At 41.9% G+C, this 26,801-nt stretch overlaps 1 protein-coding gene across 5 annotated transcripts in view; it reads left to right on the forward strand.

Moving 5' to 3' along the window:
- The window catches only part of HTR2C (5-hydroxytryptamine receptor 2C), a 436,136-nt gene that overhangs the window by 338,624 nt on the left and 70,711 nt on the right, over positions 1-26,801 (forward strand). The window contains exon 4 of one of the 5 annotated variants that reach the window (XM_054038880.1): positions 5,144-5,292. The exons of the other annotated variants lie outside the window; for them this stretch is intronic. The gene's annotated coding sequence lies outside the window, so the exon portion shown is untranslated. The remainder of the gene's footprint in view (positions 1-5,143; positions 5,293-26,801) is intronic. 5 annotated transcript variants of the gene reach the window in all.

A 26,801-nucleotide genomic window follows, 5' to 3' on the forward strand; every position in this document is an offset into this window, starting at 1 on the left:
GTCTGTGATATCAGTGGCCTCCGCTGACGACGCTGTGTGGGAGCAAGGTGGGGGATGCAGCGTCCTGATTTTTGAATGAATCAGTTGGCTGGATACAGAGTCAAGTTTCACAGTGTTTCATGGCTACTGCAGTGAGTTGTCGATATTTTTGGCTGAATAGAGCCCTTTTAAATCAGAATGCCTACAATGTCCCTTTTATGTAACAAGTATAAAACACATGCCTTTCAGTCCCCAAAATGAAGCTGAACAATATAGAAGCATCAAATATCAAAAACCCAGTTGGCACTGTTATGCCTTTTGAATCCTCAATGAAGTTACAATCTCTGGGTATTTTTTTTCTCCTAACTTCTGCCCTTGAACAATGTCTGTCCTCCTACACAGTCATGCTGGGGAGGTGACAGGAGGATTACGTTCACATTTCTTTGCTTTCAGAGTATTTTTGCTCTGTCTCAAAAACACAGAATTACACTGCTGCTCTTGGGATCCGGCAGTTGGCATGTCCATGGGAAGTGAAGATAGACATTGCAGAAAAGCAAAGCTTCTGTGCAGCACTGTCTTGAGTTGTGCCGCCTTCTCTGCATCCTGAGGAGAACTGGACGGTGTCCCAAGAAGCAGGTTAACTGTCCACGTACACCGAACTGTGGATGTGGACTGTTCTTTTCCATTATACACAGCACCAAATCATTCCTTACAAACAGAATCTCCTGTAAAACCTACTATTTACAATCAATCGAAAACACCATGTTGGTAACCAAGATAGTTCTCTTATTAAAAATAACAATAGTAACAAAAATAATGGTATATGTTTGACTTAAACCAAGAAAAGAATGGAAGTTTGAAGTTAAAGGACTAAGATAATACTGCCATGAGTGCAGGGGACTGGACTAGATGACCTCTCAAGGTCCCTTCCAGTCTGTCGGAGAATAACAGAGTTCTCACTTTTTGTTTGGGTACAGCAAGTCAGATATGATTCTATGATATCTATGAAAGCTGCCACCTCACCCGTAACTTTTTGTGCACACGTATTTCAGTAACTCTGAAATGTGTTACTTTTCAATGTGTTTCAGTCACCCCCAGGATACCTGGTATCGGCAAGAGTGAGTTAAGGATAGATGGAGACCTTTGTCTGAGCCTTGTTCTTAGTTTCAGATAGACCCACAGAGTTACTTCAGTGTATGCTTGTGTTTTGTTCATTGGCAGTAGTACGTGAAAGGAGGAAATAACCTCTCATACAGACAAAAGGAGGGTTACACTCATGTAATCCAGGATAGAATTTTCCCACTATTGGGCCAATTGCAGTGTGGATGGGACCATTTGGGAGGTTCTTTTGATGGTATCGTACTGAGGCTAAATACTGGTAGGATTTTGCTTACTACTCATATCATTGTTTAGTGTTGTTGAGCTGTGTTTGTCCCAGGATATGACAGAGACAAGGTAGATGAGGTAATATCTTTTATTGGACCAACTTCTGTTGGTGGAAGGTAATCTTTTCCAAACCTCAGAACATATGAGTGGCCAGATTGGGTCAGATCAATGGTCCATCTAGCCCAGTATCCTGTTTTCTGACAGTGTCTAGTGCAGATGCTTCAGAGGAAATGAACAGAACAGGGAAATCAGCCATCCCCTGTTGTCCAGCCCCAGCTTCTGTCAATCAGAGCTTTAGTAACATCCAGAGCAGGGGGCTGCATCCCTGATCATCTTGGCTAGTCGCCACTGAGGGACCTAACCTCTACGAACTTATCTAATTCTTTTTTTGAACCTACTTATAGGTTCACAACTTCCCCTGGCAACAAGTTGGACAGGTTGATTAGGTGTTATCTGAAGAAGTACTTCCTTATGTTAGTTTTAAACCTGCTGCCTATTAATTTTATTTAGTGTCCCCTGGTTCATGTGTTAGGTGAAGGGATAAATAACCCTTTCTTATTCACTTTCTCCACACCAGTCATTATTTTGTAGAGCTCTATCATATCCCCCCTCCTTAGTTATCTCTTTTCTAAGCTGAACAGTCCCGGTCTCTTTAAGCTCTCCTCATAGGGAACAGGGCCGGCTCCAGGCACCAGCCGAGCAAGCTCGTGCTTGGGGCGGCAGATTCTAAGGGGCGGCATTCCACCCAATCCTAGGGTGGCACGGCCACCCTTTTTTTTTCTTTTCTTTTTTTTGCTTCGCCGATCCGGCCGCCCTGTAGGGTGCGGAGGAGGGGAGCACCTTGCTGGGAGCGGGCTGCACGCTTCGTCTGCCCCAGCCAGTGCCAGGTCTGCAGCAAGCAGCCTGTGTCCTTCCCTCCCGGCCGACCGGAGCGGCGCGGAGCTCTCCCGGCAGGCGGCGCAGCGGGAGGGGCCACGTGACGAGTGCCCCGCTGAAGGAAGCTCTGGCCACCCCCCTTCTCTCTCTCCCCCCCCCCGCTCCCTTCCCCCCCTAGCCGGGGCGCGCACCCCGCTGCCCGGGGCACGTCTGCAGCACAGGGAGTCCCCCTGCACCCTGGCTCCGGCCGCCCCGCAGGGTTTTTTTTGTTTGTTTTTGCTTCGGGCGGCAAAACAGCCAGAGCCAGCCCTGATAGGGAAGCTGTTCCACACCCCTTATCATTTTTGTTCCCTTTCTCCAATTCTAATATGTCTTTTTTGAGATAGGGTGACCAGAGTTGCACGCAGTATTCAAGGTGTGGGCGCATAGTATCATTATGATATTTTCTGTCTTATTATCTATCCCTTTCGCAACGGTTCCTAACATTCTGTTCGCTTTTTTGACTGCTGCTGCACATTGAGTGGACATTTTCAGAGACTTATCCACACTGACTTCAAAATCTTTCTTGACTGGTAACAACTAATTTAGACCCCATCATTTAGACCTGAAGAGCTCTGTGTAAGCGCAAAAACTTGTCTCTTTCACCCAAGAGAAGTTGATCCAATAAAAGATATTGCTTCACCCATCTTGTCCCACTTAATCATATCACTAGCTCAATATTCCAGATACTCAGACTTGGCATAATTAGAATATTATGTAGCCTTTTTATTGAGAGTGAAAGGCAACCACACAATGAATACATTTAAAAAATAGTAATACGTTAGCAGGCAGCTAGACAGACATCATATTCTGCAGTATTATGCTGATTTTCCTGCACGAAGGAGCAACATTAGGATGCTGACTGCTTGAGCATAATGGGAAACCACATTGTGTATGAGCAAGATGTCCATTTGTTTTGTCTCTGGGGATCAGAGACTTGTTCTCATAGAGCATCACAAACACACACACCTCATTCTAAAGAAGAGCATTAAATATATCCTTGGGGAAAGCTGGAAATCCCACCATCCTGGCTAAAGCGAATGCTAACTCATTGCAATGGGAACCACCCAGTCGGAAGTGATAGGATAAAGGTGTAAAAGAAGGTCAAGAGTGGAATTGTGCATAATCGTTTGTCAAGCTACTTGCCATCAAAACTGTAAGTTGTTTTCTTTAACATGATGGTTTCATTGGGAAGCGTAATGGAAGCTGAAGTTTTACTTGCACACAGTCCTGTGAAAGACTGACTTATAGTTGGCAGCCGGTAGCTATCAGGGGTCTGTCCTGGGGCTGGTTTTGTTCAACATCTTCATTAATGATCTGGATGATGGGATGGATTGCACCCTCAGCAACTTCACGGATGACACTAAGCTGTGTAGAAATAAGGATTTGGTCGGGGTTAAACATGACGTTCTAAGCAAAAAGAAATGTCTATCCCATTCTAGGTGATTTTGTGCACCCAAAAGTTCATTGGGCTATGCAATTTTATGTCAACGTGTACTTTTCTCACTGAAGTGGCTAAAATTTCCAAAAAACATTTTTGTGCACAATTTCATTCCCACAAAATGTTGGGGAGAAGCAGAAGGAACAGTAGTCACTTTTAATTGTTTTCTTTTAGTGAGAGAATGGAGCATAGTAGAGAGAGAGAATCATATAATTTACATGTGTAAACAAATACTCATTCACACAGACTTCCTTTGCAGCAGAGGTGAGGAAGAGAGAGGATGCTGTGCATGTAGCTAATAGCAGGTGAGAGGGTAGACAGAACAGTGCAGGTTTGGGAATATTTGATGAAGAATGGAGAACACCAAGCTATCCTTAATTTCCTGGCTATACAACATGGTTTTATGGAAAATAAGTCTTGTCAAACAAACTTGATACTGTTTTTTGGATGAGCTTACAAGCTTTGTTACAAAATTAACTGTTCACATAATATACTTAGATTTCTGTGAGGGATTTGATTTACTACCATATGACGTGCCAATAAAAATTCACATTGTAGCCCATATTCAATAGACTACAAACTGGCTAACTAGAGATCTCAAAAAGTAGTTGTAACTGGTGAATCATCATCCAGTTGGGGTATTTCTAGTGGCACCGAATGTGATTCAATATCTTTATCAAACATGCGGAAGAAAATATAAAATTATTGCTGACAAAGTTTGCAGATGATATAAAATTTGGTGAAGTGATAAGTAATAATGGGAACAGAGCAGTTTTACAGAGTAATCAGGATCCCTTGGTAAACTGGCTCACTTGAATAATATTAGTTTAATACAGCAAATGCAATATGTCTAGGAGGAAGAGATGTAGGTTACATTTCTAGGATTTCAGGGTCATGGTGACAACCAAATGAACATGAGCTCCCAGTACGCTGCTATAACTTGAATGTTGTGCATAGCAGAATCTTGCCCAGGAGTAGGGATATGGTATTACTACTCTATGAGGTGTTAGTGAGACCATGATTGGAATATAGTGTCCAGTTCTGGTTTTAACACTTTGAAAAGGATGTTGACAAATGGGAAACGGCTCAGAAAAGAGCTACAGGAATGATTCAAGGTCTGGAAAACCTGCTTTATAGTGAGAGTTTAACAAAGTTCAATCCACGAGAAGGTTAAGAGGTAACTTGTTCATAGTTTATAAGTACCTATATGGGGAAGGATTTTTGATGAGATCTGAAGATTTCTGGGTTGTTCAGTGTAGCTGACAAAGTCATAACAAGCTCCAATGGCTGGACAAAGTCAGACTAGAAATAAAGCACACCTTTTTAGCAGTCAGGGTAGTTAATCATTGGAACAACCTTCCAAGGTCCCTGGTGGATTCTGTGCCACTTGAAATCTTGATGTATTTCTTGATGTCTTTCTAGAAGATCTGGTCTAGCTCAGCCTGGAGTTCTGGGCTCCAGGAATCACTTAATGAAATTCGGTGGCCCACGCTATGCAGGAAATCTGACGAGATGATCCTACTGGCTCCTTCTGACCTCAAAATCTATGAATTTATGGACTGTGAAAGGAGGTGAGTGGTGATCTTGAGCCCAAGCCAACTGTTATTGAGCTACATAGAAACTAGAGAATGGGACATGGAAAGGTGATTTCAACCTTGGATTAATGGACTGTGGGGATGGGTATTTTATATTGTTCATATTTTCTTTTGTCAGCTGTAATTCACAATCTGAACTAGTCATTTCCTTTTCCTCTAAGTGAGTCTTGTTGCACATCTAAGAGTACAAGGGCAACAAATTGAAAGAAATGCCAAATGCATCCGAGCGCACACACTAAACCAGCCTTCTCATTGCAAAGCCACATACAAAAGGGCGTGGTAAACCAGTGCCTCAGAATAGAAAAGCTACATAATGGACAAGAAAACCACAGCAAGCAGCCTCCCAATCGCAATGCTACCTATAAAGGCCCTGAAGTGCCCTGAAGACTGGGAAAAATCTTATGAAACTAGTTTATTGGCAGATCACAAAAGGGCTGATGTTCGGTTTGGAGAAACATCCCAAAATGTGTCTGCTTATTTAAACTAAGTCTATGAGGCCCAGTCTGGCCCTGTAGCCATCCAATCTCCTTGTCTTCCAGAGGGCCTCTCACAGAAACCTTAGTCGTACTTTCTTAGGTAGGCGAAGTTATAGGTCTGCTAATGACTTTGGGGTGCAGAGCCAAGCCCTTTCCCAGCCATGGCATCTTTTGGTAGCACGTCTCCTTCCTCCATCCCACCGAAGCCTCGTTCCACAAGTCAAAATAGACTCTGCTGGCCCACCTGAGCTCAATCAGGTAGCCTCAGCCAATCGGGGAACCTGCAGAAATACTCTGTGACTTTTACTGTGAGACTTAACTCAGCCACCCAGAATGAAAATTGAAATTGAACCACAAAACTCACCCTGGCATTTCCTCTGGCAACCAATAGTGAAAGAAACAAAACACAAAAAACTTCAGCAAAATATTTGCTGATAGAAAAAATTTCAGAGGAAATTGCATTTTTAACTCAAAATAGTGCATTTTTTCAGGGTTTTCCATTTTGAGGAAAATAGTTTGCACAGCTCTGTTACCATGGCTACAATATGGGGGTTAAAAAAATATTTGCAAATAATTTACATAGAAAAATAATTTTCCTGTGTTAATCCTATCCAGGTTCTGTACAGTCTCTGTAACTGGATAAATAATCTGGAACAATCCCCTTTGGAAAACAAGTCATTCTGCGGAGTGGTTGATTACAAATTCTTGGTGTGCGATAGAGAGTGAGGAGAGAAGTAAGGTAGACTTTTAGACTGATTGTAAACCATCCCTACGGGAAATCTTGGAACCCTTCCAAAAACTGTAACATTCACTAAAGGTTTTAAAAGCTTCCAATAAAAACATTAGCACTTTCTTTTAAAACTTCTAAAATGAATAGCACTCAAAAGATCTCGTGAGGAAGGAATGAAAACAGACCTAGGCAATAGCTTAGAGGGATTACAACTCCCGAGGTTTACACTTCATTTCTTTTTACTGCCGCAGGCCATGATTCTTTACTGGAGAGTTAATTCAGAGTGCTATCTTATGGAAGAAAACAAAATCCAAAGGGAAGTATATGGACTAAATACATACTACGATATTGATTCAGCTAATTTTTCTGAAAGCTGTTGTCAGTGACCATGTTCTGCTGTAAAGATATCACCAGGTCTGAAACAGAAACGAAGTCCAGTGGCTGCATGGGGCAGATCTTGGGAAATGTTCCTTAAATACCACCTCATGACTTGTAATAAGGAGAAGAATTTTCTTCTACTGCAGTTGGTCCGTTCAGTAAAGCAGTTGTTGTTTATTGTTGGTTTACAGGAGCTGGAGAGCTGACTTGAGCACTCTATCAAGTCTTGTCAAAAACTGTTATGCCTGGCATCTCTGTTAGGGTCTGATGACATCTGCAATTTCTCTATGTGTGGAGAATAGGCATTTAAAAGAAGAGGTACTGATTGCCAGACAAGAATAAAGACTTGCCAGTCTCATTGGGTGGGTAGTTTTCCTGTTGGACTTCAAACTGTGTCCATGTTTTCTTCACTTGTTTTCATGCCCTTCCTGATAACGGGACGAGCTTGTTAATGCGGAACTCTTAAGAGTGCCCACAGTGCATCTTGTTGGTTCATATAGAAAATTCCTTTTATTGTTCCCTTCCCATGACCTGTCTGTCTGCTCTTAGATTGTGCGTTACCTGGGCGAGGACTCCCCTTCCCCGCTGCTTGCATGTTCCCGTCCCATGACACGTCTGTCTGCTCTTAGACTGTGCGTTACCTGTTCCCTTCCCATGACCCGTCTGTCTGCTCTTAGGAGTTCAGGATTTGGCCCAAACCCAACTAAGCCCACAAGGACAGGATGCTGAATGTTGAAGTTCCAAAAAGTTGGCTTCTTTTTTTCCGGTGTTTCATCTTGGCATTGATGGGATACATTTTTCAAAGGGGTTTCCACCATCCTCCGAAATTGTACCACATTCTTGACTTGAATGTTTTTTTGCACACTCAGATTACAGCCCCCAGCCACAGAGGGCCATTTTGGCCATCTGGGTATTTGAACCGGAGACGTCTAGAGCAAATAGCACAAGAGTGTTCCCCTTCAGGTAAAGAGCCATGGTTGCTAGCTTAAATCTGCAACAGACTGTCATGCTCTGTGGATTGGGCACAGAGTGGGATGTGTAAGACACGCTGACAAGTGGGTTGCACAGTTTCAGGTGGCATTCCTGTGTAGAAACCTGTGGGCATCACTCTATCTTCGGTTTCTGAAAACGTAGTCACATATTGCTGTGCAATATACCTTAGGAGAGAGGGTTCCAGTGGTACTTCTGACCCAGCTAGCACCAGGAAGCACTGGAAATCTCGGAAGAAATTCACTTTGGGTGAAATTTGTAAACCCAGGCGGTTTGGGTAAACATAAGATAAGCATCGAACCCGAGCCACATGTACAAATCTTTTAAGGTCCATCCATCACACTGAATTACATCTTCCTAAATCAACTTTTGGTTCTTTGTCTTTTTATTCAAACATCAGGTCACTGCAGAGGATGCTGAGATGTGAAACAATAGGGGGATGGCAGAATCTAGATGCTAAAAGTAGAGGCCAAGTTTTTCAGAAAACACTCGCAATTCGGGTGTCTCCATTTTTGGGAGTCCACCTTTGAGGTACTTTTTACGGTCCTGATTTTCAGAAGATGGGTGCTTAGTGCTTCTGAACACCAGGCATCTTTACAACCTCTCAAGTTAGTCAACATCTTCACAAAGATCCAAGTTTGATGACTTGCGTAGTATCTGTATCTTTATCACTGATCTAATTTTAGTTGTATCGGCAGTGCAAGACTTTTGCTGAATTTGAGGCCTAACAGGAAAAGCAGTTTTGTGTAGGGAAATTGTATGTTATGATTGGAGATGGGGCTTGTGCCACTGGACTTCAGCACCACCCACCGAGGTTCAGGATTTTCTGGATATCTGGGTTCTGGATAGTTCCGGGTGTTTGTCTTCCCTATCTCCACGTACTGATCACAGGCTGGGCCATACAAATTATTAGTCTACCCAGTTTTACTTTAGAATTCTGATGCAGCAGGCTAATTTATGGTCTACGACTGATATTCACATGCACTAATTAATCCTGATATTGGGGCTGAACAGACTAGTGGGGGCTGTGAGCAGAATATCTGCGGAGAAGCTATGCGTTTATGAGCACTCCATGCTCTGGGCCCGCTTCACAAACAGCCTGGAGTGGATAGATACTTTCTTCAGCTGGATAGAACTCAGTTACTCAGACTCTATGTGTTTGTTACTTGTTTGACCTTTATAGGTAAATTTCCCTCTAGCACAGAATGTGTATGAGAGAGAAAACAATGCCGGTTTAATTTAAAAATAAGATGAGATTTTTTTTGGCCCAGTCCCACATGGAAGTCTATTATACCTTTTAATGAATGTAAATAATACGCTATTTCATGTCTAGAATATCTACAATGTGTTGAATTATGGATTTGTGAAAGTTACACAATCTGGTGTAAGGGTGCTTAAGTTGCTAGTCATGCTGCCAGATCTTAGCTGTGATTATTTCATTGATATTAGTTGTTTAGCATTTTGGAAAATTAAACTGTAGGATACAATCCATGGAAGTCAAGAGGAGTTAGCCATTGTCAAATATTAGACTGTGGGTGGAGATTTTGATAGCCGTATTTCTAATTCAGATCTCCTGATAGGTAGGAGCCTTAACTTTAGCTAAAGTAGGCAGAGAGTGGAGAATGAGACGGGAAGTCAGGACTGTTGGGTTCTATTCCTTGGCTTTTCTTTTGATTTGATTCATAGATTTTAAGGCCAGCTAGGCTGATCTCCTTAATAACAGGGCATAAAAGCTCACCCAGTAATTTCTGCATCAACATCTTTTAGGAAGACACCAAATGTTGCTTTAAAGAGTTCAAGGAATGGAGAATCCTGCATGTCCATTACATTCAAACACCTGCTTATCTCTCTGTCACACTAACCAGAAAGGGTGAAATTCTGACTCTTCTGAAGTCCGACACAAAATTCCTATTGGCTTTAATAAACCCAGGAGTTCACCCAAATTTATTTAGTTCACAGCATTACTAAAACCAATGAGAGTCAAAAGCCATAGGACTAATGAACCCATACGCTGGAAACAGCTGGACTCATTTCCCTCCTTGGACGCTGCATGAGTTTTGCCTGGCTGCTGGTAGAATGGCTTTTTTCTCCCAGATGTACTTTACACAACAAAAGATAAAAACCTGTTTTTTCCCTAGACAATAGATAGTATGTTACCTCCTTAACTTTGAGCTTTTCACATTGATATCACCTGGCTGACAAAACGTCAGCAATTTAGTAATCATTTTCAGGAGAAAATTGACTCGATTAGGATTCCGTTGCCATTGTTTCAGCAGTTAAAGTGCAGACACTGCCTGATTTGTATAGAAGTTGTTTTGATAGTTTCATTATTGTTCTTTATTTGAGTTTATTAAAAGTGCATTTGACCACTTGTCTCTTGACACTCTGCCTGACATCAGTTATGGAAGAAGATATTGATCCTGTTGCATCAATCGTTCATACAAACTAGAGCTTGTCTTTGATTTGCAGTATTATTTCAACTACCCGAAGTACAATAATTGTTCATCCTCTTGAAAAGGGTTATCTAATGCTCCTGTCAATTTTTATCTAATTTCTAACTTTCTATTCTAGGAATAAGTTCTTTTAAAAAAGAAAATGGCAAATTAGTGGCTTTTGGATTATTTAGAATGGAATAAATTCTAAATGCTAGTTTGTCTGTTCAAACTGTCAGTTGGGACACGGGTTGTTTTACTCTCCATTAGTCTCCCCAGCTTTGATCTCCCTTTAATTTCTTCTTTCTGCCTCTATCCTTTGCCTCTATCCTATTTTCTAGCCTTTGCCATAAAATGCCACTGAACAGTCATTGCTTTACTCTTTTGCAGCACCAAACACTGCAAGACTGCCTTCCCTTCCTCACTATATTTTGAGCACGTTTGTGCTGGAGGTTGGCATTCACACTCTGTTTCAGCCATTTTGTATTCCAATCTTATCTGGGATAGAGTCCAAATTAGATCTGATCTTTATTTCTGCATATATTCATAAAGAGAACAAAATTAGCACAAATCACTTTCATGTTTGCTAAGCAAACCAATGCCAAATAATTTTGAACTGTGAAACTGATCCCTAGAGTTCTGTGAAAAGTAAAAAAATTGAATTAAAAGAGATTATATTGGGGATTAGTTCAGATGGTAGATGCAGGGGCCAGAGAGCGAGAAGTGAAAGAGAAACCAAGAAATTCATAGTTAAAGCTGGCAACATAGCAATAATTCATGTTTTTATGATAAAATAAAGTTAATATTCTTTTTTTTTTTAATTTCCTGGGTTTCAGCTATTATTGCCTTAGTCTTTGTATTATTTAAGCAAAGTGTTTGCAGCCACATTCTGGCCTGGCCTGCATTCTTGTGAACGGGAAGGGGAAGGCCCAGAATGCTCTCTGAAGGTATGTATTCATGTCAGACTTAACTGATCAGCGCCTGTATTAGCCTAGCTCGGGTGTGAGTGGTCACACTGCAAAGAACTGCCCGAGTTGCTGTGTCTCCATAATCCATTGGTGCTGCACTCACTTCAGTGTGGGGCTAAGACTTCTGAAAGCACATCTCATCATTCTTTGTGCTGCAGTCAATTAAGTTCTTTCCCAGTGAATTGTGGGAGAACTTGACTGTCCAGATGGTCCCTTGGGGGTGGGGGAATCTGAAGAGGCATTGGAGGATTATCTGCACCCAAGTGGTTTAGCTTGTGTCTACTCTGCAAGGCGAGCAGGTTACCAGCCCAAATATTAACAGCTCTTGGGCTTTAGGCTGTATTCCAGGACAGGCCAGCTAGGCCGGGTGTAAAGCACCATCATGCTCAGATAAGGGAGTTCTGTGTGTGGATCACAGACAGGTTAGGGGCAACACCTGAATTAGAGCCTGAGTTAACTCTGCTGTGAAGACAAGCCGTGAACGAAGCCCATCCCCAGAGCTGTAAGGTTTTGGGGATGCTCTCTGGTTCCAGGTGAGGGGTACGTGCACCAGACACCACTAGCATTCCATGTCTCAGGAGTTGCAGGATAGAAAGGGGGAGCAGCCTTGAGGAAAAATGGACCTGGCATGCCAATTACCCAGCGCCTCACAACTGGCCCCTGGAAATGGCACAAAACCTGGACTCTGCAGGTATGTGAATTGTTCTAGCTACAGAGCTGAATAAGTCTGCATGCAGCGTGGTACAACAGTGCCGTGCTGCGGGAGGATCCCCCTGTGCACGGGGAATCTGCAGCTGATCATGTAGGCTGACTAGAAGCCTGTTTTGTACTACCAGAATGGAGCTAAGCAGCCTTAAGAGAGGTCTCCAAAGATTCAGGCTCTGATTGTATTTTGGGAGACGGTGCAGTTTGCTCAGATGTTTGTCCAAACCGGTCTGTCTCAAGTTACTCAGCTGTGTTAAGGAACACATCTCTACCACATTTAATATGTATTATTACTAATAATACTTAACACTTGTGTAGTGCTTTTCATCTTTAAAGAACCCCTTTTGCACTTAAGTACCACACTTCCGTCTCCCATTATTCAGTTTGTTTACTTTGTGCATTTGCTAGCCCAGTCAGTCAGTCAGTCAGGGTCCAATGGATTAAAACCTGGCTAACTGATAGATCTCAAAATGTAATTGTAAACAAGGAATCATCATTGAATGGTGTATTTCTAGTGGTGTTCCTCAGAGATCAGTTCTTGGCCCTACTCTATTTAATGTTCTTATCAATGACCTGGAAGAAAACATAAAATCATCACTGATAAAGTCTGCAGATGACACAAAAATTGGGGGAGTGGTACATCATGAAGGGGATGTGCCACTGGTACAGAGCGATTTGGATCACTTGGTAAGTTGGGCTCAAGCAAACAATATGAATTTAGTACAGCTAAATGTAAATGTATACACCTAGGAACAAAGAATGTCGGCCATACTTAGACAACGGAGGGACTCTATTCTTGGAAGCAATGACACTGAAAAAGGTTTGTGGGTTGTGGTGGATAATTGACCATGAACATGAGCTCCCAATGCAATGCTGTGGTCTAAAGGATTAATGCAATCCTTGGATGCATAAACCAGGGATTCTCGTATAGGAGCAGAGAGGTTATTTTACCTCTGTATTTGGCAGCGTGCAACCGCTGCTGGAATCCTGTGTCTAGTTCTGGTATCCACAATTCAAGAAGGATGTTGATAAATTGGAGTGGGTTCAAAGAAGAGCCACGAGAATGATTAAAGATTTAGAAAAACCTGCCTTATAGTGATAGACTCCAGGATCTCAATCTATTTAACTTCACAAAGAGAAGGTTAAAGGATGACTTGATTAGTGTGTTGGTATCTACATGGGGAATAAATATTTTATAATGGTCTCTTCAGGCTAGGAGAGAAAGGTATAACATGATCCAATGGCTGTAAGGTGAAGCTAGACAAATTGAGACTGGACATAAGGCATAAAGTTTTAACAATAAGAGTAATAAATCATTTGAACAACTTATTAAAAGTTGTGGGGGATTCTCCATCACTGACAATGTTTGAATCGAGATTGGCAGTTATTCTAAGAGCTCTGTGCTAGGAGTTGTTTCGGGGCAGGTCTCTGGCCTGCGTTATACAGGCGGTCAGACTAGATGATCACAATGTTCATTTTTGGCCTTGTAATCTATGAATCTCTAAGGGCCCTCTGCTGTTTGTTTTGGTCTTTCACACAGGAAAAAGGGAGATGTTTTCTTTATAAACAAATTGGAAAATGTGATTGTAAAACCACCAAAACTGGCAGAGGAGGTCAGGGACAAGTACAGGGCAAGAAATTACTTGAAGCTCACTTTTGTAATTAACCAGATTCCCAACTTCACGGTGTTCCTTTAATTACTCTTCACAGCATCCATGTGGGGGAAGTAAATTTAGTTGAATTATTCTTCCCATTCTGCTGGTTGGGAACTAGAGGCAGATAGGTTAAGTGATTTGCCCAAGGCAACAGAAGAGTCAGTGATGGAACTGGGATTAGAACTCGGGATTATGTGACACCCTGAGTCCTGTGTTCAAACCATGAGAACAGGTTTCTCTCTACTCTTTCAAACTGAAGTCATTTTTCATGTGTATTTTTTGTACAGCCTGAGCACAAAGCAAGTGTCAAACACCTCCTACCCTCCCCCCACCCCCCGAAACATCACATGGTTTTGCCTGCTGGCGTAATTTGATATGACCATATTGGGATATGGTTCTGTTACTGAATTTTTACATTGAGTTTCTTCTCGTTGCCTATTATGAAGTTATAGGTATGAAAACAGAAACATTTTCCATTATATTTAGCTTCCTTCTCTTCCTTTTGCCTGACTCATCTACTGGTGTCATATGCAATTGTTTGTGTCATTGCAATTCGCTTTCATGGAAATTATTACAGCAAATACTGTGTGTGTGTGTTGTGTGGTTCCACTCATCACAATTACCATTTTACATAATATAGCATTGTTACAACCCTGCCCAGATGTGCCTACGTGTCTGTTATGTCATAGCAGTAGGCTTCTTTCTTCTTGCTTTGGACATATTACACAGCCTGACTCTTTCACAGATGATGTGTTAAAATTGTCAAATAATTTTAAGATTAAATGATCACTGTAAGTGAAGAGCCTGGTTCTAATCTCATTCACGACGGACCTGATTTTCCATTATGAATCGGGAGTGACTAGACTGAAATCGGTGTATTTACACTGACATGAGGCGAATCAGACTCATTAGCTTTAAGGAAGCCATTCTTGATTTACACTGGTGGAAATGAGATGAAAATTTCTGTCTGGGTTGTTTGTGAGCAGCAGCTGGAGACAGGAGGCATTCCAAATTAAAGCGTCTTCTCTCATGAAGGATGATGGAATTAAAAAACAGTGCTGTCAAAATGCACAATGCTTTGTTAGAAAATGGAACAGATGGAAAAACACTTGCTGCTGAGGATTACATTCGTTCAAAAGGGTGAATGAGATACAGATACACAATTACCACAAGTGCAAATAGCCAGGTCTCCTGCTTGAGCTTAATGACAATTATAAGCAAATTACATCATGCATGAAGTGGTAACAACCTGAACTGAAATTAGATAACGACAGGAGAAAATAGGTAAAAAGCTCAGGAACTCTGACTGCTAATGATTTTGTAATATAATTTATCGTATTAAGAAAATCAGTAGTAGGAGAACTTAAATAATACTAGAACTGGTTGAAACGTGGTAATTTCCAAGAGAAAAAATTGAAAGCAAAAAACAAAATGGTTGTGTCACTGGAGATTTTTTTCATGCCGGTTTTCATTGACTTTTTTTTTTTAAATGAACCAAAACTAAACGAAAAATGGAGGGTCTTCAGTCTCAATTCAATTTCCTACTTCCCCCTTTTCTTCCACTGGAAAAGGAGGGGAAAGGAAAGAACACCAAAAGGAGGAAAAACATAATATAACAAAAATGATTTGTATTTTTACTGAAAATCTTTACCAAATTGATATGGTTTGGTCAAAAAGCCACTTTTGTTGGGGGGGCAAAATATCATGAAAGCATTCAACCGGCTCTGGTAATAGTGAAAATGGAAAGAACATTGGTGACATACTGTGTAATTGAGTAATGAAAATCTATCCAGATGGAAATGGGCAGTGAGACACGGAAGGAGTCGGTGCAAGATGGAAAGAGACTGAAAACAAGGAAGTGAACTTTAGGAGGAAAAAGATAAAAGGAAGTAAAGATCATTTTGGACTTCTGCAGGAAGCCTATGTTTCAGGGAGAGCCGTTGACCAGAGTGGTCAAATCTGGGTGTAGGGATGAAGAACTCTTGCTGGTTTGGGGGGAGCGCTAAAAAGAGAAGGGGTGCAGTGGCATCTTTAAGCTGTAATGTGAGGTACCTGTTAACGAGCAGGAAACCAATATATGGGAGCATCCTGTAGCGTTCTACACCACCAGAGGGGGACCTGTGCTCCTCCTCCTGTTACATTGCGGTGGGAAGGGCAGAGGAAGAAGCAGGGCAGACAGAGAGGAGGAGGGGAGTGGGGAAGTGGTGGGGAGCAGAGGCGATGGTAGGGGGAGCTGCAATAGGACTAGGTATTCCTCGGGGCAGAGAGAAGGAGGGAGGAAAAGCTGAGCGCGTGGGGTGATGTGTGGAGGGAAGGGCACAGGCAGAGGGATGGGAACAAACTGGGGCATGTGAGAGAAGAGAGAGGGCAGAATTAGAAACACGGGGATGGGAGAGGACGAGGTTGCAGGGACAGCCTGGGGGGCTGAGGCCACACATGGGGACAGGGCGACAAGTTCCCCATTGCTGCTCCGTGTTCCAGACCCAGCTAACCCTACCATATGCTACAAAACCATCATCATCAGCAGATTTTATACATGTGACTTGCTCCCATGCCTGAGGGCAAAATCAAGCCCTTAGGGCATAACATGTTTTCGGGAGACAAAGACAACAATGAGACTTTCACACATATAGCAGGTTTCAGAGTAGCAGCCGTGTTAGTCTGTATCCGCAAAAAGAAGAACAGGAGTACTTGTGGCACCTTAGAGACTAACAAATTTATTAGAGCATAAGCTTTCGTGGACTACAGCCCACTTCTTCGGATGCATATAGAATGGAACATATATTGAGGAGATATATATACACACATACAGAGAGCATAAACAGGTGGGAGTTGTCTTACCAACTCTGAGAGGCCAATTAAGTAAGAGGAAAAAAAAAAAACTTTTGAAGTGATTTTTTTTTCTCTTACTTAATTGGCCTCTCAGAGTTGGTAAGACAACTCCCACCCGTTCATGCTCTCTGTATGTGTGTATATATATCTCCTCAATATTTATTCCACTCTGTATGCATCCGAAGAAGTGGGCTGTAGTCCACGAAAGCTTATGCTCTAATAAATTTGTTAGTCTCTAAGGTGCCACAAGTACTCCTGTTCTTCTTTTTACACATATAGCATGTATTTACCCAGCTGCATCTATTTCGGTGTATACTGCTCTGTCCCTGTTTCCTGAGCTCTTCCCAGTTCTTGCTAGGATGTATTTGTGCCGCATCGTGCTGGGTTTCCTCTTTGTTTCCCCATCCTATGTTGTGATTGCCTTGGGATCAAAGAAAGTTGAGTCATGGCCCTTCCATTGAGCCAGGCTGCTCTGGTATGCACATACTAGCTGATAAAACCAACTTGGCAAAGCCTTCCCTGTGTTTGTTTAATGAGTTTTAGTCAGCCGATAGTTCTCATTTCTCTGGGTAATATTCAACCTAATTTCATCTTCTTAACTATTGTTTGCTTCGTGTTAGCAGTGTTAGGTATCTGAACAGATTTCGTCTGGCATTGTTGTTCTCTTGATAAGAAGAAATATATTGTGTCGGACTTTGGGTTAATCATCAGACTGTGCTTTCAGAGAACGGAATTTGGAACTTAAAGAAGGAATTAAGGTGGTTGAAGAACAAAATATACTTTAATGTCATGTTAAAAACGCAGTTTAAGAACAAATGTGGGGAATGCTTTGAATTAAAAGATAAAGCATGATCTCGCGTGCCTAGTGCATGAAAGAAACAGAATTTTGAAAATACCCAATTCTTAAAACAGAGTCTGCTCTTTCTTCTCAATTTATTAGAATCAAAAGTGTGAACAAGTCCCAAAGGATGTAAAGACTAGCTCTGCAATGTTCCTGTCTAACATTGCCCTTTTGGTCTTCATTATTAGACCGGGAGTTAAGGGTTCCTTTTCCATCTGTCTCTTAGGACTTCCTTTAGTCTTGTAGTAACCAGGTGCTAGGTAGTTAAAATCAAAGCAGCACTGACTTTCTGCATTTGCAATGACACTGATCCATCTGGTCCTGAAAGGGTACGAATCTCCCAGAACAAACTGCCTTGACGTTTTTAAAGACTCTCATGCCATATTATTACAGTTCTCAGTTTTTAATATCTCCAAGCAATTCTCTGGCTTACCTTTCCTCAGATCGCTGCTTCATCTAACATCCAAAGGGCCATATTCTTCCCTCCTTTACTAACCATCCGCAAGGCCCAAAGAAGTAGCAAGAGAGCATTAGATGGGAGAAGAGGCAAGAAATGCTGAAGCTCAAGGCATTGGGGTTGGATGAGTGACAGTGAGGGCAGAGTTTAGCTCTAGTTCTATTTTCCATGGCCATTATCCCAGAAGAGAGAAGAAATATTAATATCCCAATGATAATCTCATCTCAATTATTTTATATTAACAACAAAAGCCATGAAATCTGCAGAGCTGTTCCCTTCCTCCCACCTGCAAGTGACAAGGAGAGCTGATTACTTTGCAACTCAGAAAATATAATAGATAGTATGAAGAGAAAATGTAATTAATTGTTGTTTCCCCAATAATGTTGTGGGTTTTTTTGGCCGTGGAAACAACGCTAAGAAAATGGCTCCAGAAGGAAAGCAATGGAGCCTGGCCTTATTTTAATACCATTGATCCATTTCCTCCCTTAAATGATTTCCAAAGCTGCTGCACATAATTTGCATAAAAATCAGCTCTCTCTTTTTGCCTTTGGGAGCCAGGCCTGTAATAAACAACAGCCTGAAGATGTGCAGCATGCCTCCCCATCAGACTAGCAAACATTCAGGAGGCAGACTGCGGGTAATATAGCCAAGTAGGATGCTTGTGGGTCACCATTTTTGGCAGAAGTTAAAAAAAACAACCCAGTGAACTATTTATCCCTAAAAGTCTAGAGTCTAGCGCAGGTGAATGTGCCCTCACTCCTCAGACTGTGTGGCCAGTGCAGCGATGGGGCTATGCAACCAGTGTGCAAATAATTGGTGGGCAATGTGACAAGCTCCCGGCAATAATCCTGCATGCTCCCTTAGGAAAACTTCCCATCAGACACTGTCATAAAAATGTGGGGAAGGGATTTTAGAAACTGAATCAGCTCTGTGTAAATATTGATGGAAAGTCTATAGGAACATTTTAAGAGTCTCGGTGGAGCCAAGGGGTAAATGTCTGGGCCTGGACCGGAGGAATGCTGCTTCTGTGGTATCATGCCCTCCCGCCTTAGGGTCATACCAACGCTCCTCCCCAGCTGGCAAGGGGAGGTGCACAAGGGCTTGTGTCTGTTATTGACCCTTCAGATTCCTAGTCTGAAAACTGAGCAGGAGTTAATGCTGCTTGAAGTTGGTCAGTCCTGTATCCACAATATTAGACCAGTTACCGCAGGGCAGCATAAATCCACACACATGCAGAGCCAGCCTCTTAGGAGAGCTGTAATTAGCAATCAGCAGTTCCTGGCTCTCAGCCCCAAATTCATGTCCCTAGACCACAACTGCCCCTGTAAGAGAGTCACATCTGACTGAAAGGTGTCTCTCGCATTGAACTGATGCTGGAATTTTAGCCTTTCAGTTGTTGTCTTTAGCCGGTTGTTGCTGCAGATTCTAATGGTTTGCTGATTCCTACACAGTACAATAGAGGGAAATATAATAATCCCTTTCTTCTTTCAGTAATACCTCTTCTCCTGTTTAATATCACCTGCTCTGAAAGCATGCATTTTTGTGAATAACATTAACTTTTAGTCATAGAAGATTTACTTCATTACTAGGGTTTAATTACATTTATGGTAAAAACTGTGAGCAATTTTCCAGTTCATTAGACAAATTCTTTGTTGTGGCTGCCTTTTTATTTTCTTCTTCCAGCTTATCTGATTTCTCTAAAGAAGTCCAAGCAATACCTAAAACTGGGGAGGATTAACATAAGCCCTGTTATCACCCTGCAGTCACAGCGGGCTGAAAACAACCATCAAACATTTTGTAGTTTAAAATAAACACCTCTGCAAGGACTTGAATTAGAGAAATCCATGTGACAGTGCATTCAAATGTAAGGTACAGTAGAGAGAAATAAGGAATATGAGTAACAATCTAAGTAAAAGATGCATCAAGAGTTGGCATTAAAACAATTAGAATGTAGAGAAACCTAAGTGCACCCGTGACAGTATTAATGTACAGCACTAGAGGTGCACACAGGACTCGGCTATACATATGCTGGGCATCTGAAACAACATTAATTGAGAACAGAAACTGTTACAATCAAGTGCACGTTTGTACGAAGTGACAGAGAGAACACGTGACACCATTATTCTTTCTATCTCGCTTCCTAATCTTTTCAAGAAGAAAAACAACAAAGAGCTCCATTAGTTTGGGGGTGGAGGGATAGCTTTCTGGCTGCAAGAGTAGCTAAAAGGTCTTCAGCACTGAACAGCATTGTACACCACAACAAGAACATCTGTTTACAGCCAGCAATGTGGAAATTGTTATTTTAAGGCTTCATGCCAAACGGAATAACTAATTTGTGGATTTTAACTTAAATAAAGACCTGAATGTAGGATGTTTTTTCTTAGTTAGCATGGAATCCTTGGCACAAACAAAGGCTGGTTGGGATGACATGAATCGAGGTTAGATTTTGATAGGGTTATTAGGTGGGATCTATTTCTAAGCTTTATTTTTGAGGAGACACTGTGCAGCTTCCTACAAGTGATTATGGTGGATCTGGGGCCTCACCTTATCTAGCAATAATTATTTTTCAAAACAATAAGTGGTTGTAGATGAAAAACATGTATGTTCACAAGTTCAGATAACGAGTCTTTTTGGGTAGCACTCAAACTGAAATCACCAGAATACTGTCCCAGTAAAATCGATTCAGTTACCTACCACTGACTACGCCATCAGAGAAGAAATATGTCCTCATGACTATCCTTAAAGGTTGATGTTCTCATTCGGAAATTTTTTTTTTGAACTGGAAGTAATTTAACCGTCTAAAGTCTCCTGGCAGGCAGCAATCTCTTAGAAATTTAGCTGAGAGTCTTAGAGACTTGTAGCAGTGAAAATTAACAGAATTCAAGTTCTAGAAGTTAAGACATCTGAATCCAGTGGCCAGGGCAGCATATGGCCCATATTATGCACAAAGTTATGGCATAGTTGAGAGGATACCGAAAACCAATTACCTAGATTATATTTTGAACATTTAAGATTATTTTAATCACATGCTCTCTCCCTGTTTCTTCAGAGAGTGAATGAGTGATGTTTCAAAATTGGGATAATTTGTGAAAGCACAGAAAATTGGAGTGGAGACCAATAAAATAAAATAAAATGGCCCAAACAGAAATATGTTGAACAGATCTCTGGCTCGATGCAAAAGCTGAGGAACTGGTTTTATGAAATGATCGATGAATCCTCACTATCCTTCCCTAAAATGTGTGTGTAAGTGTATATTCTGGTATAGGCTTTTATATTTTATATACACAGATTAGAGCACCAGCAAGCTGCTTATCCTAAATCTGAGCTATGCCAATCAAACTCTTCGGGTTGTTTTTTACAAATCTGGGTTTCATGTAACCTCACTCCAGGTGGCAGGCATTTCTATTGGCCTCTCAGAGGACAAGAGACACAAGAAACTAATGGTTTTTGAGGGCTTGAACATTTTTGTGGCCTCCCGGAGCAGATAGAGCAAGAGCTGGTTTCCAGCCCAAGACACAGTCGCTGGGGAGCTGGAGGTTCTGGAGACCGGAAAGGAAGACGGATTGGCTAATGGCAGAGGAGTGTGAGGGAGCCAGAGCTGAACAGAAAAAAATGAAACGTGCTTTTTAATATGGCAGCACTGAGAGTAAAGCTTTGGGATGAAAAACTAACACAGAAGATTCCCTAAGGAGATTATCTGAAAAATGTACCATGACTGTGTCTGCTAAAGATAAGGAGGGACTTGAAAGTAGGAGCTTGACCGTAGGACGACAATTCCATTTCATGCCAACTTTCAAGGTTTCCAAATGTGTTTTTGTTCCACACTGGAATAAAAACAAAACCCTTCCACAAAACTATCAGTGAGTGTCTGTAGCCCAGTGCTTAGGGTGCTGGCCTGGGATGTGGGAGAGCTGTGGCCAAATCCTTGCTCAGCCTGATTCAGAGAAGAGCTTTTTCATTCCGAATCAAGTAGAGCAGGACTTGAGCCTTGGTCTCACCTATCCCAGCACCTTAACTTCCCAGCTATACGTGTCTCTCATTCTCCTGCCCCTGACCCAAAAGCCTTCCTGATTAAAGTTTCATGGAAACTGATACCTCTCTACGAAAGGGTTTTGGCTTCAGCGAAACATCACGTTCCGGAAACATGAAACACAAATGTCCCACCCGGCTGTACTTGAGGGAGAGTCACTCCAATGGCAGCATGACTGGGGTCCCTGCAGTCACAGAGAGAGGAGAATCCTCCAGACGCCTTGAAGCAGGGAAGCTGATTAACTTTAAGCATTTGCTTAAGTCCTCTTAACTTCAGTGGGACTGAAGTACATGTTTAAGTGTTGTCCTCACTAGGGATGCCTTCCTGAATCAGGCCAGAGACAGCTCACAAGCCAAGTGTTTTTTTGCAAACCATCACAATTTAGTGTCCTATATCATATATACACTTTTGGAGTGAAATTCTCCCCCTCCCACAAAAGTCCAGTACAAAGCCTCTGCAACAGGTAAGGCAAACAGAATGGTGTCCTTGACCTGACTCTGTACAGGGGCGAATGTCAAGCCACGGTGACTATCATATAAAAAAGAGATGTAATTAAATTGTTAGCAGGTTTATTCTTCTAGATAATGTGTGCAAAAAAAAAAAAAGAAAGGGTAACAATGCTCAGTTTAGTAAATATCAGCGGCAGTAAGTTAGATAAGACCCTGAGTCATAACACTGCACTGATCATATATTTGAGCTGAGTAGCACATTTACCACTTGTGATCTTTAAGGACCTGATTGTGATAGGTGCTGAGTATGTTTTTGGGGTGTTCCACATTGCTCAGGTTTAGGAACTAAAGGAGAGAGAGAGAGAGAGAGAGAGACCCTAGTCCGGCCTACTGAGGATAGATTAAGCTGTTTTCTGTGAGTTTTTGTTTTGAAGGCACCCCCGTTGCTGAAAATAAATTAGTGTCATATTGACACAGTATTAGGGAAGATAGGGAAAGGGAAATTAATGCTATTTGTTTTGGGGAGGAATTATGGTGATTCATAATTATGACCCAAAGAAATATAATTAACTGATCCTAGGTTTAAACTAATCTGTTTTTCTCTTGCAGCGAATAATGATTTTTTTTTTGTTTACTGTGCATGTCATTAAATAATACTTTGTTGCACTAGAAAGAAAAAAACATTTGATAAAAAGTTTTCTTCAGTGAAGAGTGCCTGAAATTCTGCTAAGTGTTCTTTACATTGATTGTCTGCTGTACCTTCTGTGAGAACTGCTACTATCTTCCTGACTGTGTTGGTGGCGCCGAACAACTTTGGAGAATGTGCCAAGTACATACTATGAAAGTATACACCCAAACCAAGCACTAGTTTTTAGGCCCCAATTCGGGAAACCCTCAAGAGAACACTTAGGCATAAAGTTGCATCTTGGGTCCTTGGTTAGTTTTAAGATTTGTCTACACGAATGTTTAGTTTGCTGAAGTTGGGGTGTGAATATACCCTGCACTAGCCTGGTGTGGATTAACTGCCCATGTGGACCCTGCTGATGTGCATTAACAGTTCTTTAATGTGCTTTGATCTAGTCCATTTCAAAGAAAACTATTGAAAATTTATCATGAGAGCGCTGTTTTCCTTCAGAGCAAATAAGGATCTGCAAATTTTTGCTAAGCTATAAAGGTGGACATGGAGTTAAAGACAAATATATCAACATCTACGGAAAAAATAATATTGATCCCAAGAAAGTTTGAGTTACTTTATTTTCTTTTAGTGGCAGAGCATCAATGGCAGAACTTCCTGAAAGTCACACCATCCCGACTAAAGCCCAGTACTGCAGGCTGAGACACATACTTAACTTTAGCTTTCCATTGACTTTGTCTCCCAGAACCTCTCTGATGTGCAGCCTCCCAAACTCTCACTTTAAATAATTCAGACATTCTCAATAGAATACAAACAAAAACGTTACCCTAGCTTCAGTACACAAGGGATCAGGCTTAAAACATTAAAGAATTCTAGTGTTTGTCACTCACCCACTCCCACCAAAAAGAAGAATGGCACAGAACAGAATTTGCTCTGTTGATGTCTAAACAATTATTTTAAGAAATAATGATAATTTATTGATCTGTAATTGGCAATAGGCCTCAAAATCTAGCATCTTCCCTTTGATATTAACTCAGCAAAATCTGTGATAGGTGTGAAGTTTTAGTTTAAAGTTATGGAGATAATTTTTTAATTATATGTAAAATTCATTAATAAAATATTAATTATTTTGTGCAATAGTGATGTGCTTAGAAGACTGTAGCTGAAGGAATTAGTCAGAGGCCTTTCACCTCATGAGATGAAAAGATACAGCAGGAAAATAATTTGATGGCTTCAACCCAGAAACCAATTTTTAAATTTTTGTTTTATATAAAAAAAATTAACCTAATTTCTAGGTGCTGAATGATGTTGGCTGATTTTCCGTATGAAGCTCAGCCTTCAGCCCCACTATACAGTTAAGGTTTATGTTTTATGCAAAATGAACTGAGGTGGAAAGTCTCCTGTATTGTCTTAACATATGTTCTTAGACCTGCAGAAAAGCTCTGTGTAAGCTCAAAAGCTTGTCTCTCTCATCAACACAAGTTGGTCCAATAAATACTCCTGGGAGAATTCTGTGCCAAAAAATTAAAAATTATGCACACAATATTTTAAAATTCTGCATATTTTATTTGTCAAAAAAGCACAATATAATCCTGCCCATATCAATTATGTTGGTAATTTATTTCAATATACCTGTCAGCAAGTATGTCTGTAATAATACAGACGACAAAAAAGATTCAGGAAAGGTTTTTTGACAAATAGATTCCTTACTAGGCATATTAATACAGAACTCTGAGTAATAATTCATTTAAACTACAATATAGAGCCGTATTTCCCACATACCTCAGAAGCAGTGCAAAATCTTGGGGGCAGTCGGTGGTAATGGAGGAGCTGAGGGAGAGGAAAGTAATTTCTGGGAAGGAGGTTGGGAGTGAGCCTGGAAGGTTGTTGGGTGTGGCTGGGAGAAGTATGGAACAGGGCATTTGTGGGGGAGGGATTGTTAGGGAGTTGGGGCGCCTCCCCATGCAGACCCTAGCTGACCCCTAACCTCTCTCATTCAGTCAGGCACATCTGCCCCGTCCCCATGTGTCCCTGCACCGCTCTCATTCAGCCCCTGGCTCAGTACTGTCACCCCCCCCAGCTTCTGTGCCCTTGCCCCACTCTATATGACCTCCTAGCAGCCCTCTGTGCCCCATTCTGTATGTTCCCCCGATATCCCAACTCCTCTTACCTGGCCCCCCTGGCAGGGCGCTGTGAATAAGGCAGCCTCTCCTCCTTCCTCTCAGCAGCTGGCTGTTCCAGCCCAGAGCCAACTGCCCTCTTTTCTGATGCCACAGCAGTCCCTGGTGGATGAAAGTTGTAAGTGCAGTGCCTCCCTGGCAGAATCTATTTTCTGAGGGGGAAAAAATCGGTGGGGGACATGAATTCTGCACAAATTACCTCACCCACCTTGTCACTCTCTAGATTCTTACAGTCAGCTATAGCCTAGGTCAAAATACATTGCATTTTTGAAATGGCTTTCCATCCCGATAACTTTTCTAAGACATTTCTGTTACAAGAGGACATATTAGCAACCTGAACTAGAACAGTGGTATTACAGAAAAGAATGGTCCAGCTGTCCATTTAAGCTGATTGGGGCTTTGCCTTTGATTTCAGTGGCAACAAGAACAAGCCCAAACTATTTTTGTTACCCTCTCCTTCACTATAACACAGATATTAGCACTTGGATCCAAAACTGCCCTGGTGCTATGGCGAGGGACAAAATTTGCCTCTGGTCACGTCTAGATAAACAAGTGAGAAGAACTGGTTATCGAGCAGAGTGGATCAGATATTGAGGTGAGAAGGTTCCAGAGTTTCCTTTTTCCGAGTGAGCAATTGTCTCCCCTCTGCCCAGTATAGAATACGCTGCCTCAGAACAGCTCATGTCAGTGGAGCGATGCTGGCATAAATAAAACCAGGGTTAGAAAGGTCAGGACCAAGCCCATGTGCAAAGCCGTGCAGGGGTAATGGTCTTTGCTACATGTTCATGCACAGACAAAATGGCATTTTTCCTGGTCAGTGGGCTGGAGGTGTGGAATCCCAAAAAGGAGTGCCAAGGAACAGAGCAAAAATAAACGAATGCAGCCTGGAAGCATTTTATGGGTTAAGAACAGTGCTCCCTTTTTCTGTGGCATCTTTACTTTCCAATGGCTCACATCCTTGTGCCCAGCGGTGCAGGCGTCACACGCAAGTATTAACCTCTTGTTCCCATGTATGCTAGCTCTGCACAGCTTGCCCAGCTGACGCTAAGGATTTTTGAGCTTGGGGGAAAGGAAATGGAGATGTGGGGGCTGAGGAGCCCTGTGTGATTGGAACTCTACAGAACCCGGTGCCTCTTCACTTCATTTATGGGGACCGTGAGATGCAATAGCCAACAGGCAACAGCTGTCATTGGAGACTGGGACTCCCAACAACCTAAGGGCTGTCTCCCCCATACACCTGGTTCTTTGTGCCGATAGGCTACCATCTTCTCACCAGCTGACAGCTCTGGTGTAAAGAGACCAAGTGAAAGTGCTGGAGATTTTGTGGCCTGGCCTGCTGGGCAGAACTTTGTTGGTTTGAAAGGGAAACTTGTGGGCTCCTATTCTTGTCATTCAGGAGCACTTTCAGAAGCACTCCGCACCCCGTTCTGCACACTCAGCTATTCTAGAGTCTGCACAAATATGTCCCACAGGTTTTAAAGCTGGTTTCATAATTGCACCCCAAAAACACTGAGCATATTTTAGGTCCCTCGGTGGTATAATAGTTCAGTGCATTTCCTTCCGTTTTGTTAGAACCTCTGTGCTAGAGTACTAATGACTTCTTCTCCCTTGTCCCTGTTAATAATAGCCAGGCTAATGGGCCAAGTTTAAAAGAAACAATTCCATGTTTCTCAGCAAAACTGGAAGTTGGAGAGTGGGGTTAATTGTTTACCCTTCCAGTCCTAAATC

This window comes from Malaclemys terrapin, chromosome 9 (genome assembly GCF_027887155.1).
Source record: "Malaclemys terrapin pileata isolate rMalTer1 chromosome 9, rMalTer1.hap1, whole genome shotgun sequence".
In the NCBI taxonomy this organism is placed as follows: Eukaryota; Metazoa; Chordata; order Testudines; family Emydidae; genus Malaclemys; species Malaclemys terrapin.